The following is a 20,255-nucleotide window of genomic DNA, read 5'->3' as shown; positions in this document are numbered from 1 at the left end:
GTCATTAGTCAGGCAGACAAAGTTACTGATCTGGGGGTCCTAATAAGTCAGGATTTAAAGTTTAGCCAACAGTGCAGCATTGCTAGCAACAAAGCCAATAAGATGCTTGGGTTTATCAATAGATCTATTTCAAATAAATCTAAAGAAGTTCTTCTGCCCTTATATAGAAGTTTGGTAAGACCCCATTTGGAGTATGCTGTTCAGTTTTGGTCTCCTTATCTTAAGAAAGACATTAATGTATTGGAAAGGGTTCAAAGGCGGGCTACAAGGCTAATAAGTGGACTTTCCCACTTAGATTATGATTCCAGGCTTAGAAGGCTAAAAATGTACAGTCTTGAGCAAAGAAGAGACCGAGGGGACATGATTCAGCTGTTTAAATTTATTAAAACGAAAGATGTTACGGGGCTAAAGTTTAGCACTGAAAACAGGACAAGGGGTCATTGTTTTAAGCTATTTAAATCTCAGGCTAACATGGATATTAGGAAAAATTATTATTTTAGCAGGGTAGTGGAACCTTGGAACAGCTTACCGGAAAAGGTGGTAATGAGTAAAGGAGTAGACAGTTTTAAGAGGGCCATTGATCTTCACTGGGGATTGTAAATTGACTAGGACCAGTCTAGCTGGGCCCAGAGCCTGTTGCTGGTCGTCACTTTTGTATTTGTATTTGTAATACAGAGTATACGAATTTGCTTGCAATAAAACACATTATATTAATGTTGATGACAACTGTCTAATTTCATACCATAAAAAAAAATATCCTTGTTAAATTTAGTATCAACAGAATCTGCAACAGTCGAAGTATCGGCATGATTTTGTATTTACATTACCTAACGAGCACCCTTTTTTTTTCACATGCTGCAGGGGCACGCAGAAAACAAAACAAAAAAACATAATGCTTTTCAGTACTTCAAGAACGTATTCCTGTAAACATTAACACTAAACTGCCACAAACACAACGGACAAACAATGGAACACATCATATAGTTAACACTACATTTCAAATAAAAACGCACACGAATATACATTAACAGTTTGCTTTTTTCTTTCGGAGACGTTAAGGATTACTCTTAAACAAACATCGTTTAGAAAAGATGCACACAACGTTCTTATTGCATTTCTATACGTAATAAACAAAAAAATATTTTTACTTGCCTTTCATGCTTGCAAAAACATGGCTGAACGGCGAGCGGGGGCTCAGAGAGACGACGCTGGTTTAGAATGCCGCTCATGAATATCTCGAAATAGAATCAAAAATGAAATTACCGTTGGAAGCTTAACTTTTTTCTTTATTTTATCCATGTTTCTTTGTTACAATGTGTTTCAAAACAAAAAGACGCGATTTTAAACCTTTCAATAATTTATTTATTTATTTCCTGCTAAGGAGTATATTTTTACTCAGAATTTCTTGATGAAGTGTAAGTGTAAAAAGGTTCGGCGTCGAATAGACGGCATGAAGTCCGTCCCCAGGACGACCCAGGGACCAGGGTAGAGGGCTGGAACCCGGGTTGGGTAAAAGGGTCCTCAAATGGTCACTCTTATGTCGTCCCAGGGACTGACTAAACTGACGCTATAAGACCAAACTGGAAAAACACAGTTTTAATTAGTAATTAAACTTTTTTGAAGTAAAATATACGTTTTTCATCTATTTTCAACAATTTTATCATCTTTCAACTCATTTTCTGCTCTAAATTTTACTAAAAATAAAATTAGAGGCGTCCTGTGGACATCATATTGAAGCGCCCTCCAGACGTCAAACATACGACCATTATGGGATGTCTCGCCGACCAGTTCTGCTGAGTGGGGTCTTTAACAGGAAATCAGCTTCTTTGTAACCTTAAAATACTTTAATGAGATAATTTGTCCCTTTTCGTGCCTTATTATTGTTGGTTATTAATCAATCTTGATTTGTATTTGTAAAACAGAACTGTATTCTGCATTCATTACAAATCATAATTCAGATTTCTGCTGCTATAGATTAGCATCTTAATATACATGAAAATGAAAACTATATTCTGTTCCAATCTAAGTTGGCACTGAAGGGAAAGGTACGACATGTGCTACTCCGCAATGAGAAGTAGTTTTAGTAGTAAATTCATAAATGATGTGAAAAAAATAGAGAATGTATGTGGATGAGACATATAGTTGAAGTTGTTATGTGTTAAATATATTTAGTTTGTAAGAATTTGATTACAAAAGGAAAATCAAAGCGCCATAACTCAACTTCTTGGCGAAGACTTGAGTTTTCAAGGTTAACCTTGGCGGGCTTCCTGTGAGCAAGCAAACCCCAGAACTCATTTCTCCCCACTTCTCATCGCCCAAGGAAAAACCAGGGATGAGATTTTTCCGGCTTTTGCCGGAATTCCAACTTTTTCTGTTGACTTTTAAAACCTTTCCTCCTTTTCCTCCTTTTTTTTGCCTCTTTTAGACCTTATTTTTCTCAAAAATCGAAACAAATAATATTTTTTTTTTACATTTTCGGTTCCCGATTTCTTATTTGTTCTAATTTTTCCCTTTGAATCTTCATCCTCCGCGATATCTGCCAAAAAGGACGTTTTGGAATCATGCCAACGACGTCAAACATGTGCTGCGCCGAAAGTTTCACGCCTCTTTTGAGATTTCAATCTTTTTGCATCCTGAAAGTATTTCAATTATTTTTAATGTTGGGTTTTTTTTACTATGTGCTACCTTATATCTGCTTATTTTATTCATCATTTCAATGATATTTTTATTTCTTTAATTTATTTTAGAAAAAATACAAAACTCAATCAAAAAATGTGGCTTAGCACCTACAGTCTCGATTTTTTTTCTGTAACTTGGCATGGTTACTTTTTTTGTGTATTTAAGAAAGTGTAAAAAATATTTCTGGTGAATCTCCAATGGTTTAGGCTTTACAACCTGTTAAAAGTTTTTAGATTTCATGATTAAACGAGGAAGCTGCAAGTTGTTCTTTTTATTCCAAAATTGTATTAGGAAGTTTTCAAAAACAAATTTTGGGTTCCAATGCAAGGAGAAAGATAACCAGTCGTTTTTATATGTATATATTTATTTATTTTCAATTCTTACTATGAAAAGTATGTTCTACCACATAAAGAAATTTTTAGATTTTTCTCTCTGTTGTAAATTTTTACTTTACAAACAGATCTAATTTTAAAATTTATGTTCTCACTCGTTTAATACTATAAACTCAAATGTTTTAAAAAAATGTGTTTTTCTCTAAAAAATATGAAACGTTAACACTATTGTGTGATGCAGTCAAGATTGAACTCTGACTTCCCCAACCCTTTATTCAAGAACTCAGGGGTTAGAAATTACTGCCTCTTTTTCAAAATTTAGATTTATTTAGGAATAAACACCCTTGCAAGAAATGGTACAATGCAGCAAATTGTACAAAATTATTACTCATACTTAATTAAATACGTATTACCTTTAAAACTGGTATTTTAAGCCATTTTTTGGTTGAATTTTTGAATATCATGACTTCCAGGTTCTATTTTGATGCGGTTTTTTATATCATCCCTTTCACGAAATTTTTTTGGTTTTCTTCTTTTTGCTCTCTGACCACTCTCATCCCTGAAAAACATCTGATTGTCATTATGACTCTTAAATGAACTCTCCACATTGTGGTCAAAGCATTTCCGCCTGGTCTGTTTTCATTTATGCTTTCCATCGTTATTTCCAAGCAATTGAATACATTTTTGAAAACAATTTTCGTGAGTAAGAAATAAAAAATTAAATGAAAATATTAGTTTTCACTTATTTACTTGCTGCAATTACAAATACACCGGGATTTTTTTTTTTCTTTGAATTTGAGATTTATTACTTGGTAGTTTTAAATAGCTTTCGTTTTTTACATAATGAGCCCATACTTCAAGGAAATTATTATGAAAAAATGAAAGAAACCTGAATTTTGATTGAATGTAATCTAATTTCTTTGTAAAATTCAAGGATAGTTGTTTCGTTCTTGATATTTTAAATTATTTTTTTCCCTCGCCAAATTCGGCAAGTCGTGCCGCTGACTGGCACGCGCCCTACGCAGAGTAACCTCGTTTCCTTGACAACGGCTGCAGTTCGGCTCGCCTAGCTTTCCCTTCAGTGCCAACTTAGAGTGAAACAAAGTATAAATGAGACAATTCAACTTATGTTCAACTTCATTTAGTAGCAGTAACATGAGATCTCTTGAATAACATTCGAATTATTTAAGTTAAATTGAACAAAGTCATGTTTCTAATAAATTCATCTTTTCATTATTTTTGTGATTTATATAATGAGCAAATTTTAATCTTATTTTGTACAATTTAATGTTGCAATAAAAACTTATTTATACTGTTGATATAAATAATTTTCACTCCAACATTTTTTAAAAATAATAAGAGAAAGATTTTAACAAAAGCTGACTTTTTTAAAGTGGTTTAAACCACAAAAATTCGGTCTGGCTTATTTTGACCAGGTTAAAATTAGACAGCCGTGTTTTAAGTTCTTTCCTCTTCCCTTAAATAAGTATAGGATAACTTCGATTTAACGATACCTGATTTAACCATTTCCACAATTTAATGATACATTTCACTAGTTTGGATTTGATTGCATTGAATGTTTATGCTCCTTGATTTAGCGATATCCTTAATTTATCGATAACTTTCTCCAGTCCTTTGACAATCATTAAATCAGGGTTGTACTGTACTTCCAATCTAAAAATACTGAACTACCATTACCCTCCACTATGATGCCTGAAGTCAGTGGCGGATTGGTTGAAAAAATCGGTCCTGGCATTAGGAGGTGGAGCGGCCCCATAGATCTTATAGATATTAAATTTTACCTAACGATTGGGATATCACTTAAATATGAGGAAATTATTCTTAACAACTAAAAATGTTTTATTTAAACAAAATTTAACAAATAGGAACACTTCTGTGCTTTAATGGTGAACAAATTGATACAGTATTAGCTAAACCTTACTTTGGGGGGAAATTGTGATTGTTAATTGTCCATTTAAGTATTTTTATAATGTCCGGAACTTGATTGAATATTTCCGTAATGATAACACTGCTTGGCTAGTATGTCCTTTTCTGCAGTCATAACAAGTAACTTAATTGCCCTGTTATATGAACATGATCTAGCGATGTTCATAGGTGAAAGACTAGGACCGTCTTAGAACGCGATGGGTTCCTCGACACAAACATTACTGGGCCCTGTAATCAACATTCCCTTTTTTATACTGCCATATCCTGACGACCCCCAGACTCAATGCGAGGTCAAAAACCTGGTGGGAGGGGTCGGGTACGAGTTTGGCAGCCCCTTAATATTTTTCAAACGCATGTATCAATACAAAGAGAGAGAGAGAGTGTGTGTGTGGACTTAGCTTTCTGGCTTCTGGGAGTTATTAAAGTATTAGCAATATAAACTTAATGGAAAGATTAAAATTGAGTCTGAAATAGGGGGTCCAAGGGGCTCTTACCCGGAAAATTTTCGAAATTGTATTCTTAAAAACTTAATTTTAGACAATATTTGGTAATGTTATTGGAGCGTAGGTTCAGGATTTCTCTTGCTGCATTTTTTCAGAAGTGGAAATCGAAAAACAGAATTTTAAATTATCTTCGAGTATATGGTATGAAGAGCGGGAGGCTCTCCTCTGAAATTTTTAAAAATATATTAGCTCTGAAAACGCAGTTTTAGAAGATCGTTGGTGATTTGTAGTCGAAATAGATTCCAAGGCCATCCAGCAGAAAGTTTTCAAAGTGAAGTCTTAAAACCCTTTTTGGTAAAGACTAGGACACCGGCGGTTACTCGAAAATTATTTTTTGGAACTTAAATTTTTGCTGACTTTCAGTGATGTTAGGAAAAGGAGTTTTCAGGAGGCTCACCCCGGAGAATTTTCGAAATTGAAGCACTAAAAACGAGATTTAAAACGTTCTTCATTGATGATGCCAAGAGAGAGAGGAGGGGACGGGGCACTTTCCCAGAAAATTTTTGATACTGTTAATTTGAAAAAACAGTTTTAGACCATCTTTGGGAATGTTAAAGAAATGGGAGAGGTTCGAGTACTTTCCTCCAGCAAATTTTCGAAACTGTAGGCTCCTAAATGGTATTTTAAGATTGCATATTTTTAAATGATTTTCAGGGCCGGATTAACCATAGAGCAGAAGTAGCAAATGCTACGGGCCCCGCACTTCTGGGGGCCCCGCGCCATGAGAAAAAATTCCAGAAAAAAAAACTACTTTCCGTACTTTAACTCGTTTAAATTTCTCTCTATCTTTCTCTTTTTATTTAGATTTAGCTTTTCTAAATGCTCAGGTTAATTAAAAATATTATTTTTTCGATAGATTGCTTTCCAGAAATTTCTCCCAATTGAAGTCTTAAAAACGCAATTTTAGATGATCTTTCTTAGTGGAAGGAAAAAAAGCTCCGTTGGATCAGAAAAGTTTCAAAACTGACCTAAAAATTACAATTTTAGGCAAAGTTTGGAGAACGGAGAATTGGGTTTTCTCAGGATTTTTTTATTTCTTTTTTCAAAATGAAGTCAATTAAGGTATCTTAGGAAATTTCAGGGAGTTAGGGTCCTAAAACTTTCAGCTATTCAAGCCTAAAAGAAAAAGGAAGTTGTGGTTGTTTCATAACAATAGAGGAAGGGGGAAGGGGTTCTTTTCTGCAATTGTGCTCAAAACTGAAGTCAGTTTCAGGCTATCTTTGGGAGGGAAGGATTTCAGGGATCGACCCATGGTATAGCTGAAAACAAAATTTCAAGCTATGTGGGAAGGTTAAAGAAAAGGATGAGAGTCTGAACTCCCCCAGAAACAATTCTGACTTCAAGTTTCAAACCGTGGTTTTAGATTATCACTGGAGACGTTACCCGAGGGGGGGGGGGGAGGGGGATACGGATTTACTTCGCAAAATGTTAGAAACTGAAATCTTCAAGACGCAGGCTAGCTTTAGTTCTAACTTTAGGTAAAGAGTGATGCTTTGGAGCCTTTTCCCCCCGAATGTTGAGAAGCTAGAGATGCTAGGGATGGGTATTCTCCTTCGGAATTTTTTTGAAATCGAAATGGTTTCAAAAGCGCTTTCTCCGGAGTTTTTCGGAATTAAGGCTCTAAAAACTCAAATTTAAGCAATTTTTGTTGATAGCAGGAGATGCTGAACTTCTTAAAGCACAAATCCTAAAACCACATTTTAATGCTCTCTTTGGTGATGTTAGACAAGAGAAGGGAAAGGATTACCATCCAGAAATTGTTTAAAAGTGGCTTTCTTCTTAAAGCTTTCGAAATTGGAGTCCTGAAAAGGTAATTATTAGTCATCCTAAACTCCTTTTGGTTTCTTAACTTCATGTCAATTTATCACCCTCAAAATTTTCTGCCCGTGACACGAGCCCTTAGATCAGGCACTGTAAACAACAATGAGCAAAATTACGAGATCATAATAGAAGAAAAGAAAAAGATTCTGAGATTTCACACTTATGCTGAGCGAAATAAATGAATTGTTAAGAGAATATTATTTTTTGATGAACTAAAACAATTATGTGTAGAAGAAAGACTTTAAATATCGTTTTTAATTTTTTCCTCTGAGTGGGAGGGAACTAAAAAGCTGCCAATTATGCCCCGAACCTAACCCCTTTCTTTTGCATCAGCAAAGGTAGCCGAATTAATTTTTTATCTCAACTTGACATTCAGAAAACTTCAGGAAGAAAATTGTTTAACATAATCGAAAACCCGCTAAACCTGCTTTCTGGAACTTCAGTTTCGAAAAATTTCCATGGGTGTAATCCCGAGCCCGATCCCGTCCTATAACGTCGTCTGATAAGGTGGCCTACAAATGCGTATTTTGGACTATAATTTCGAAAAATTTCAATAGGAGTGTACCTCTCCTCCTCCAACATTGTTAACAATGGTCTGAAATGTACTTTTAAGACTTAAACTTCGAAAATTTTCCGGGTTGCCTCGGAGAGTGCCCCATCCCATACCGAAACGTAACTCGCGATGGCTTACTATCTATCACGTTTTAACAACTTCACTTTCGAGAAATTTTCAGGGGATGGCTTTCGCGAACTCCGCCCCAAAATAACCAAGGAACGTAAAAAAAATACCATTACAGAGTATATAATTTCGAGAATTTTTGCTTAAAATTGTGTTTTTAGATCAATAACAGATAATAAATTCAAAAATTTTCCAATGGGACATCCTTGAACACCACTCTTTCCTCTTTCTACAACATCATTAAGGATAATCTAATACAGTTTTATTTAAGATTTCAATTTTAAAAAACTGCCTGGAGAGCCGCTGTGAACCCAATTTTTTTCCTTTGATCTTACCTAAGATAGGATGCAATCGCGTTCTTTGTCTTCAGTTTCTCCAAATAATGGCCTCCGAATCTTCTCTTCCCAATATGATCAAGGGTCATTAGAATTGAGTTTTTAGAATTGAAATATCAAAAAATTTCCCGGGGTAAGCCCCCGGACCCCCCCCCCCCCCCCCCCCCTTTATAGCGACCAAAAATTTCGTTTTTGGAATTAAAAGTTAGAAACGTGTAGTAACGGGAAGACGAGGGGCAATCGAAGGGGATCATAACCATCGTAAAGCTCTAAAACTATATCCACATTTATGTATTCATGCATGTTATAAGTACACCTCCCGTCTCCATGAAGAAGTGCTCTATTGTTTACTATATCATTAGAAAACGAGGGCCCTTTGGAAACATTTGCTACGGGCCCCGCGCTGGCTTAATCCGGCCCTGATGATTTTACGAAAAAATATATTTTGTCACTTTTATTCCAACTGTTATAAATAGGGTCGCCGAGAGCAAAAGCGGATAAGGGAAAAAAATGACAAAGGTCAATTTTTTCACAAGCCTCCTTCTACACCTTTCACCATTCCGAGCCGGTCCCCTATTCTCCAAGTAAGCTGACATGACCTTACATCTATCCTTGTTGTAAGTTGCGTTTTAGAGCAGTTGTGAATTGTCATTTATAAATAAAAGCGTTAAAGAGACCAAAAGTATTTTAACTTTTTACGACCGCTAAGGTTTCCCTGTTTTTTTTTTTAATTTATTCATTTATTTTTTACTATACCACTAAAAATATATTGGCAGCCCCAGAGCCCGACTAACTAAAAGTGAATCACTAGGCCCACATTAATTTGGAAGCCCCCTGAAGACTATGCAGTGTTTGATTTACATTTTTAAAGCAGGAATGCACTTTTGGAGGCCTCTTTGTCTAATCACACAACTATGTAAAAAATCACTTACGTGCATTTATGAATCCCCTTTGGGCCCCCTCATAATCATGACCAAGTAAATTCGTTACTGGCAGAATGATTAAAAATTCCCCTTTAAAGAAGTTTTTTTCCAATTCATAATTTTTTATTTTTTAAAAAATACATGTATTTTTCATATCGTTGCAATGCTATGCATAATTCTTTAAAAAATGTGGGGCCCCTTACGAACATGGGGCCCCAGGCCTAGGCAGCCTGTGTAGTAATAAGACCCTGGGAAGCTCCATTTCAGAAATCCCGCCCTCTTGTGGTGACGGCCCTACCTCCCTCCACCCGCAAGCTTTAGCCCATGCGTAAAGAGGAGCTGAGGCTGTGTTTTGCAAATTTGAGTTATTCTAAACTCATGCGCGCAAAATTTACATTTTGATTTTAGTAGACAGGCCCGAAAGACTTTGCTGTTAGTTGCTCGGCCCCCAGCATGGCCGGCCCACCGGGCAAATGCCCGGTTGCCCGCCGGCTGTATCCGCCACTGCCTGAAGTAAATATTTTTTAAAACACTCATGCAGTTACCAGTTGGCTCAGTTTTTTGCAGAAAGACAAATATTCATGTTATGCGCATATGAACAACTGTAGATCAATATCATTCTAGTGGAATTTTAAAATTCATTCACCATTATGAACTCTAGTTTTCGTATATATTACAAAGGAAATTTATTTTTTTGTTTGTAAATGTTTTTCACTTTTCTTGAAAAAAAAAGGTAAAATTGTATTTTTAGTTAGTCTGAACCAAATGACTGGTATGACAGCTGCAGGAACATGTGATCTTTTGAATACTTTGACTAAGATTTATTTATAATCATTTAAGTTCTATTGAACAAGACTAATATCTTAATATAGAGCAATAGTTTTTTTTTTATTTATGTAATGTACAATAATAGGGTGTCCCCCCCCCCAAAAAAAAAAAAAGTTGAAAAAATCAATAGTTTGAGTGCAATGTGGGCTTAGTTATTGCAAGCCCACAGTTATTGCAATAAATATATGTTATAAATAACAATAGTTATTGCAATAAGCTCGACTTAATTATTGCAAGAAAAAAAGTTTCTATCTAACACTAATTATCGACTTTCCTGTTATATTTTTCAGCTTGATAACCTCTTTAAATCTACCTTACATTTTTTTAAAAAATATATAGAAAGAAATACATTTTTTGAAGAAATGTACAAATTTTATGCCTCCTGTTGGACACCTAAATATTTTTTGATTTGGATAATTACTTTTGTGGTACATGTGGGGCTATAGGGGCAAAGTTTTATCAACGTGAAATTTCAAATTTTCCAAAGAATTTTTTTTTTTTCTTTTTTTGATTCGGCCTAGTCACAGTGTTGGTTTACACCTTCAGGCACGAGTCGGCATGGGTTGCCGTTGTCCAAACTTTATGAAAACTTTTTTTACAATTGTTTTGTCCAAAAAGGAAAAATATAAGAGTGTGTGCGGCTTGAAAAATCAACTTTTGTTTTTGTGGGAACACTCTACAGTACAATGTTGTTTAACAACTACCAAAATTTTATTTTTCATGGAATTTGTAAAAAACCGTTGTAATTGTATAAACATCATTTTCATTTTGATTAAATAACAATAAAAATATCAATATTTTTCTTTAAAAAGCCGGCTTTTTCAAAATGGTTACCCCCAACCAAAATCAAAAAAATCCAGTCTTCTTTCTTTGGCTGGTCAGCTTTCTGGCAGCTCTGTGACAATACTCACCTTTTGCCAAATATGAGTGTTGCAGAACTGTTGTTATTCTTACCCGACTTTGTGCTGGCTGTCAAGTATCATCTCCCTTGCCTTGAGTCCTCTGCCAGAGTCTTGAGATGAAACATTTGGGCACATCGAGCAGTCGAGACACCTAAGTTTGAGATCATCCAAATACCAACATTTTAATCATTATTTCTTCTAGAATAATGTCAAGTAAGTGTCTTTGGGCAGTCATTTGTCCTTTGTGAGTGTTAAACTCAAGGATTAGCGTAGCACTTGAACAGAAACTGGTACTACTTCTCCCTATGCCAAGGGAGTCCGTTTTATACTCCAACTCATGTGCGCAGAAGTTTTGCTCCTGCATATGAACAATTTAACCGAAATTTGATTACATTTTTCTCCATTTTACCTATGCTTAAATTTTGGAGACCAGTATATAATTCACAAATATCAATTTATTTCTGTCTTACTTAAGAGGTTTTATTTTATGCTCCAAAGTATTCTTTAAGTTCTCTTAATGGATAGTTAAATTACTTTATGAGTAAGATTTTGCTTCGATAGATTATAAATATTGCTTAATAGTTAAACATCAAAAAACCTAACCAGTTTCTTTTAATAAACCTATTTTGTTACATTTTGAAATTTGTATTCAAATGATATTTGACAGAAGTTTACAAAAGCTGTTAAGCAAAATTATAATTTTCTAATTTGAAACTGGTTTAGACATGAAAAAATATTTCAATGCTATTGTATTTTTCATATAGATATAAGTACGAGGTCTGATCAAAAAGTTCCAGGACTTTCTCAATAATTCTTTATTAAAATTTTTTAATAATTATTCTAACTTATCACCTTCAAAGTACTCCCCTCTGGAGGAAATACACTTCTCCCACCGGTGTTTCCACTCTCCCATGCACCTAGAAAACTCTTCTTCGGGGATGCTGTTGAGCTGCTCCCGCGTTTTTTCTTTAATCTCTTCTATCGTCTGAAATCGCTGTCCTTTCATCGGGTACTTCAGCTTGGGGAACAGCCAGAAGTCGCAGGGGGCCAGATCAGGTGAATAGGGGGCTGGGGAAGGGTTGTCATGTTGTTTTTGGCCAAAAAATCGTGGATGAGGAGGGCAGTGTGACAGGGCGCGTTGTCATGGTGGAGAAACCACTTGCCTGTCTCCCACAGTTCAGGCCTCTTCTGCCTAATTTTTTGACGCAAAGTTCTCAGGGTGTCAAGGTAGCGAAATCTGTTGACTGTTTCACCTTGTGCGAGGAATTCATGATGGATCGCACCTTTCGAATCAAAGAAAACAGCGATCATCACTTTGACGTTCGATCTCACCTGACGAGCTTTTTTGGGTCTTGGTGAGCCTTTTGACTTCCACTGGGACGACTGCACCTTCGTTTCCACGTCGTAGCCATAAACCCAACTCTCGTCACCTGTGATGATGGTTTTCAAGAAGTTTTCGTCGGAACTGGCCATTTGCAAGACCTCCTGACAAACCTCCAGGCGGTGCGCTTTTTGATCCTCTGTCATCAGACGTGGAACGAATTTGGCTGCAACCCTTCTCATCTCCAATTTTTCGGTCAGGATCTCCTGACATGACCCAAATGAGATGTGGCACTCCTGTGCCATCTCTCGAATCGTTAAACGTTGATTGGAATGCACTAGGACATTCACTTTGGCCACTTGAGCATCGTCAGTTGAAGTTGAAGGCCTTCCTGAACGAGGGTCATCTGTCGTTGAAGTTCAGACCTTCCTTGAACAGTTTAAACCACTCATGACACCGTGAACGACTCATCGCTTCATCACCGAAAGCGTCCTGAAGCATTTGGAAAGTTTCCACGAATGATTTGCCCAATTTCACGCAAAATTTGACTCAAACGCGCTGCTCTACTTTCCTGTCCATTACGAAAAAGCTAGAAACAAAGAAGTGGCTTCAGTAAAACAGCTGTAACTTCCGTTTGGAGAAGGTTATCAATATTATGAAACAACAGCTGTGCTCGGGAAGACTTACTCTAAACAATGCTGCCAACCGGAAGTCTCTAGCACTCTCTGTTCCTGCGCAATTTCAAAACTCCTGCAATTTTTTGATCAGACCTCGTATTATGTCTTAAAAGAAAGTCATAAATGTGGAAACGCTGTTCATATGTACAGTATAACCTCGATTTAATAGGGTTTCCTATTGGTGACTAAAAAGGCGACTTTTGCAACTACTTTTGACCGTAGGCGACTATGGCGACTTTTTGATCAGAAACTGCCTCAAAGTGACTATTTTTAAAAAAATGGCGACTTTTTACAATTTTAGGCGACTTTTCATATTTGTGGTATTCATTGAAGAAAAAAAAGAAATGATTGGTATCATGGGCTCAACATGTGTGTCAAGAAAATTCTTCCTCTATTTTAGATTTCAATCCTTTTGCATCTTGTAGCATTTTGATGTTTTTGACAATTGGAAATTATTTTGGCTATTATTTATGCTATCTTTGATTAACTTATTTTATGTGTTATTTTTGTAAAAAAATAAATAAATTTTTGAAAGCGTGCCAACATGTAACAAGTACATCTCGGATTATTCTTCCCGTAGTTGTGATTTCAATCCTTTTGCATCTTGTAAGTATTTTCATATTTTTGACAATCAGATGTTAGTTTAATTGTATGCTACCTTAGATTAACTTATTTTGGTTTTTTTTTAATAACTAACAAATTTTATAGAATGTGATAAGGAATAAATGCTACTTCAGTTTAAATAGTCAATTAAAATCTGAACTCCCGACTATTAATACAAAAGTTAATCTATACAAAACCCTGATTAGACCAATCGTTTTGCATGGTAGTGTGACATGGGCAATAAAATAGAAGAAAATTGGCTGCTCATTTTTGAAAGAAAGATCCCAAGGTCAATTTTAATAATAAAGGAACTATAAAACATGGCATATAGGGCATATAAAGGATATAAAAATTATCTAGTGAAACTAAGAAAGTTGATAGAACAGACTTTGGAGGAAAACAAGAAATGTAAGAAGATGATTAAAAAAAACAGCAGAGAGGGAATAAATCAAATGTAAAACAATATAAACTGAACAACTCAAAAGACAGGGGCAGAGCTGATTGTACTGAAAAGGAACCCAATCAAGAATCTCCAGATTTTCTGTGAAAATTAGTAAACCAGTGACTGAAATCATCAATGGAGAAAAGTGACTTGTCCGAAATTTACATAGCAAAAGGGATGATAGAAGGTGCAGAAAAGTTACAAGAAGGGGGAAGAACAAAAAGAAACAAAGTCAACACTTATTGTTAACAAAAGAAAACCAAGTTTTATTGATTATGTAACTAAATCCCCAAGAAATGTCCTAAGTTTTCCAGTTTTGTTATCAAAATTTAAAATTAAATGTTTAAATTTTTTTAACTGTGCAGTAATTATATGTTTGTTTTAATCACACCCAAAATCAATTTATATCTCCTTCATGTTTTTGAAACCAGGGTAAGCATGTTGAATTTACCTTGTGAGTTTAAAAATATACCATAATTAAGTTTTCTTTTCACTTTGTGACACTTCCCAGACAACCAACCAAATCCAAAAGCCATCTACAAGATATCCATTGGATAAAGCAAGCAGACATCACCAAATCCACTAGACATCCATGCGTGGTCTACATATCCAAGTCCATATCCACCAGAGGTCAGAAAGGTTGCACTTAAAAGACATCCCAGGGAGGTCTGGATATTTGGATCTCTCTTGGATATGATATGATCTCCAATAGTTGTTATGGATTTGCGATAGATATCCACGAGATATGCGTTTTACGTCGATTACGTGCATTAGATAGCCATGGGAGATAGCTATTTAGATAGTTTATAGATATCTAGAATATCCATGTTGTTTACTTTGTGTACTAAGCCTGTAAGCAAAACAAATCTGGACATAAAATGCATCCTTAAAATTTTAAATATTAAAAAAAAACATAAGGATTATTAAAATTTATATATTTTCACTACTACTCATTTAAAATATTTACTTAAGAAAAATTTAACATTTTTAATATTAAAAATGCAACCTATATTTACTCAGATATTAAATGCTATAGGTTTAATACACTTTATAGTAGTTTGATCAAAAAATAAAAATAACTACATCAATTTATTTGACTAATGTCAAATTTAAAATGTGCACTTATATTTTACTTTATTTTGATAAAATCATAATTGCTAACTCTAAGCAATAACCTCCTTACTGCAATTTTATATATTTTATAAACCTTATGTCATTAATTGTATTTGATTAAATCTTTTAAATTATACTTGGTAATTTAAAGTAGCTTTACTAATGAATATGCAACCTCCCCCCCCCCATACACACACAAAAAAAAAAAAATATTTTTATTCAGCTAGTAATTCACTTTATTTGCAACCAATTTGAAATTTTACATCTAATAATATATTATTAGAAACTCGTGGCTCAAATATAATTTATAAGTAAAAGGATTTCACACAATGCATAATACTTAATAAAGTTTAGTTTATTTGATAAGTGTTCGAAAAAAATTAACTATCACACTAAAATATTATGATGCATTGTGATTAATGCATGTATAATCTAGAAAAAAATAATAGACAAATATGAAAATATTTATTTTGTTTCATATCTCTTAAAAGATGTCGAATTTCAAATCTGAAAACTGAACTACAATAAAATTTTGATATTTTTAGGCAAATTGACCTACCTTTATATGCTCCTTCCCCCCCCCCCCCCTTTACATGAGTTACACACAGCAATCTCTACTTTTTAAAACTAAATTCTATGTAGTGAAAAAAGCTTTAATGTCATCAAAATTACTGTAAAATATTTTTATTGACTAACATTTTAAAAAATGCATACAAACAAAATATCAAATGCATGAAAATTTTACAGGGACAAAACATCTATGTTTGTTTTCAGCAATCACGAATTGCTTCTTGTTTTCACTTCACCAGTGAATGATGTTAGTCCTTTGATTTTTGGAAAGGAGCCTCGGGAGCACCACTGTTGACTGGCTCAGCTTCCTGCTTCTCCAGCAAGCACAGTCTCCATCAGCAGCACTGACCACCAGAATCCGCTCCTGCTGTGCGGTTGCTTCTGTATCTTACACACACGCCTTCAAACATACACACGTCTTTACACATACACACGCCTTCAAACATTCGCATATCTTTACACATACCTACACAAAAACACACGTACCAGCACATGCACACTCATGTTTACAAAAAGCTTCATTTTAATTCAAGATGTCTAAAATTCAGGTTTATTATTATTATTTATTTATTTGATTTTATCTAGTCAGGTTTTGATTTGCCGCAACCAATTTTTAACCACAACTTTCATGGCAGAACCTGTTGCCCTAATTTTGATTAATACTGGGAGAAAACCAATTTATAAAAGTACTTATTTTGGCAATGCAATCTGGAACCTTTTTTAATACATATTACAGCACGAAAAAATACTTAGAATTTAATGCAAAAATTTAGAATTTCAATTACAATAACATGACATTTGGAACTATACTTGTCTGCAACTTAAGTGGACAGTGACATCATCACCACACACAGAAGAAAAACCGAGTTAACAGATAAAACGTCACACTTATTAGCTTCCTCACCTTACCTGCTTCACGAATAAGAGGAGATCACCACCTGTGTATGAGCTGCTACTGGCTGGCGTGTTTGATTCAAATGGTTTTAATGTTCCTCGCTGCTTTGCTCGTAAAATTGAAAATATTTAAAGATTGACAGAAATTATGACTAAAAAAGGTAGTTTGCATGGGTTTAACGAACAAATCTTATTTTTAAACGGTAGAGCACAATTTCACCCCAATATCGGAAAAGACGCAATGAACTATTTCCTTCATTTGGTCTCATCTTATTTCTCCATTGTCAAGTAAACTTGCAGTCAAGTATACAATACTCAAGAAAATTGCAGCCATAACCACAATTGCAGATGTAACTAGCGTGAAGACCTTTTCACCAAAAAGTCCAAACTGTTCCAAAATATTTGAATTAAACATCTCCTTTTTCTAACTTTTGTTCTGAAAAACAGCCAAGAAAACTTTTTAATTCAAAATATGAGAAAATTGCAAAAATAATGGACTGATGCTGCATAAAGCATGTGTTTTCACATTTGGAATTATTAAATTATAAGATATACTTACCTTATATGTTTGAGCGTTAAAGGATATAATTTTAAAAGATGTCGAGAACACAGAGAACAAACATAAAAGAGAAACTACATTTAATTTAAATAGTTCCTCCTGAATGTTTTTCTCAGTAATTTTTCCGCTTGGTTTTTTTCTTCTGCTAAAATAAAGAAATAAGTATTTGCTATCTTGTTTTTCATAACAATTTATGAATTATATATTTACATACTTGACAAACACAGGATACTGCAATTAAAAAAAAAAACTGGCTTGACAGAGAAGGAACATAAAAAAGAAACTATGTCAATTTTATTAGGTAGTCGCTGTTAAATGTTCCTCTCTGGATGTTTCTCATTCTCTATTTTCTCTTTCATACTATAAAATAATGAAATATTTGAAAAAGAATAATTTGTATATTGTATTATGAGTATTAGTGTCATTCTACGTCCTCGGTAAAGTGTATGTCAACAAGGTTGATACTCTGAACTCGAACTAAGAGTTACTTGGTACGGCACTAGTGAAAACTACACATCAAATACATACAATGTGAATTTTGAAGCCAGACTTTTATGAGTAATAGTTGGCTAACTTGGATTCATATTTAATTGTTGCAAAATTTACAGCATTCAGGGACTTATAAAACATTACGCTAATTTTAATATGGTAGATTTCCAAAAACTTGATACTTAATAACCCAATCAAATCCAGAAAACTCATCTACATTCTGGCAGGACGAAAACACCTGAGAGAAAAACTTTACATATGCATTCTCATTAACCTGGCATTTTTAAAAGCAACCACTTTTTAGTCAACAGCGGGCTGAGTTTTCAAGCAAATATAATACCATTTGAATTTAAATAAAACAATTGGGAAATTGAAAAAAAATCATGCCAAAAAATGCTTATTATTAAGGAGGAGTAAGTGAGACACTTGGAATACATTAGTAAAACCAAAATTCCAGCATATTGAGATTTCATAGCTTTTAGGGAGAAATAATATTAATAGTAGTGCACATCTTGCTAATGTAAACGATGAGGTGCTAAAACATGAATGCAAATAATAAACCCAACATTGGGTCTTTTTGTACCATCCGACAACAAGGGAAAAGACTAAAATGCAATCTTTATCTTTATAATGCAAACACATATTCAAGCAATGTGCAATTGAAAAAATTAACAAACTGGATAGAAGTTTTGGGGGAATGCATGCTTAAATTGAATGGTTAAACTGAACATTCATAAACATAAAAATTTCTAGAAAATAAGCCTTAAACATTTCCACGAAACAACTTTAGAGTTTTAATTCTTTCAGCAAAGTAACACAACACATGCAAAGAAATCTAAGTTAATAACCTAGTCTACTTGCAAGATAGATTTTTATATTTAAAAAAATGAAAAGTTAACATTGTGGAAGAAATGCAGATCGAACATACACGAACAGAAATCAAAGTTAGGGTACCTGTGAACTTAACTCTTCATTAGTGAAAAAATTATCATTGAGTAAAAAAAAAATACATTTACCAGAAACAAAGAAACATACCAATTAAGAAAAGAAAAACGTCAAAACAGTTTAATACTCCACTAAATTTTTAAAACAGCAAACAAAGTAGCAATGGCCGACATTCAAATCAAACGGAAAAGCGGTAGGTAACATACAAACACTTACCTTTTGCTGACCAACAAATGTTCTAAAATTTGAAAAACACAAAAAATCAGCAGCATCTGAAACACTTATCTAAGAAAAGAAAATCTACATCAATTAATGTAGTAACAACAAAGAAAAGTATCCAGTACAAAATTGTTATCCACCAAACTCACGCCTTATCGCGATGGCGATTTTGTTGATAAACAATGAAGTTTAGAAGAAGTGTTAGTTTTCTCAGTTCACCACACTTTAAAAAGAAATGAATTTAAAAAAAAAACTCACCTCACATCAACAAAACTTTAAATTAAAAGAATTTTGTCGCAGAGACCTGAATATAAACAAATCAAGTAATATCCAACAGTCAAATATCTAGCAGATATCCGTAAATGAGACTTCGATGGATATTTATTTTAAACATTCAGGTTATTGAACAGTCATCCACAAGCTATCCAAATATCTATATCTAAAACATGTAGAAATCTGGATAGCTAGACGACTTGCGAAAATCCATATCCAAAATCTGGATATCCATAAGCTATCTGAATATCCACATCCAAAACATGTAAATGTTTGGATGTCTTGAAGATATATCAGAAATCCATATCCATAGACATAACCAGATATGGATATCCATCAGCTGTGTGGCAAATCCAATGGATATTTGGATATGCCATGGACCTTTTTGGATGTCTAAGGGACAATTGTGGTTGTCTGGGTTAAAACGTGACGTTGCACGTAACATCTTCATGATGTTACGTGAAAAGTAACTTCTGTTTTTAAAACAATAAGTCAATTGAAAAATGCTAAAAATAAACTAAGTAAATGTTGAAACAAATGTTAAATCTGAGAAAGTAAGTTTTGATTTTTTTGTATTTACAGTAGGCGCCGCTTAATGTGATCACAGTTAATGTTATCATTCGCTTAATGTTATCAGAATCACGATGTCCCGGAACACTTGTATGTTAACACACGTTAAAAAAGGCAGATATTGTAATCAGCGTCTTCATCTATTGTTATCACTTTTTCATACACTTTCAATTTTTTCCCCGTTTTTGTTCCTCAATTAACAGAAATACTTTCTGTGTAGCATTTTGTGGTTTTCAATAGCAGTTCAAAAATTTTCTAGGAATGAAGCTACAGATAGTTCGTCCCCAGTGACCACAGACTCCCCCTAAGAAAACTTTCTTTTGCACCTAAAAAAAATTCAATCGCTGGACACGTTGCAGGTATTGATGTAGAACTTCCATTGTTGCCATTACTTTGTAAACTATTAAAGAATTGTGTCGAGATTGAAAACAAAGCGAAGTTAAATTAAAATTTAAACAAAAAGCAAAACCATGCTGGAAAAGATAGAAAAGCTGAATTTGCTTTGTAACTGGTTTACGAATGTCAGGGAAAACGGTCATATTTTACTTCACCTATTACTATGTGGTTTAAAATTGCATAATTTAGCTTTCACTTTTTATAATTCAGATATTCCCATTCTGTTAATTTAATA

At 34.2% G+C, this 20,255-nt stretch overlaps 1 protein-coding gene across 2 annotated transcripts in view; it reads left to right on the top strand.

Annotated features, from left to right (window-relative positions):
* LOC129218148 (uncharacterized) overlaps nucleotides 1-20,255 on the top strand; it is a 336,406-nt gene that overhangs the window by 193,609 nt on the left and 122,542 nt on the right. The gene's annotated exons all lie outside the window — the stretch shown is intronic.

This window comes from Uloborus diversus, chromosome 3 (assembly GCF_026930045.1).
Source record: "Uloborus diversus isolate 005 chromosome 3, Udiv.v.3.1, whole genome shotgun sequence".
Lineage (NCBI taxonomy): Eukaryota > Metazoa > Arthropoda > Arachnida > Araneae > Uloboridae > Uloborus > Uloborus diversus.
The sequence above is the reverse complement of the archived record's forward strand: the minus strand, read 5'-3'. Positions and strand labels throughout refer to the sequence as shown.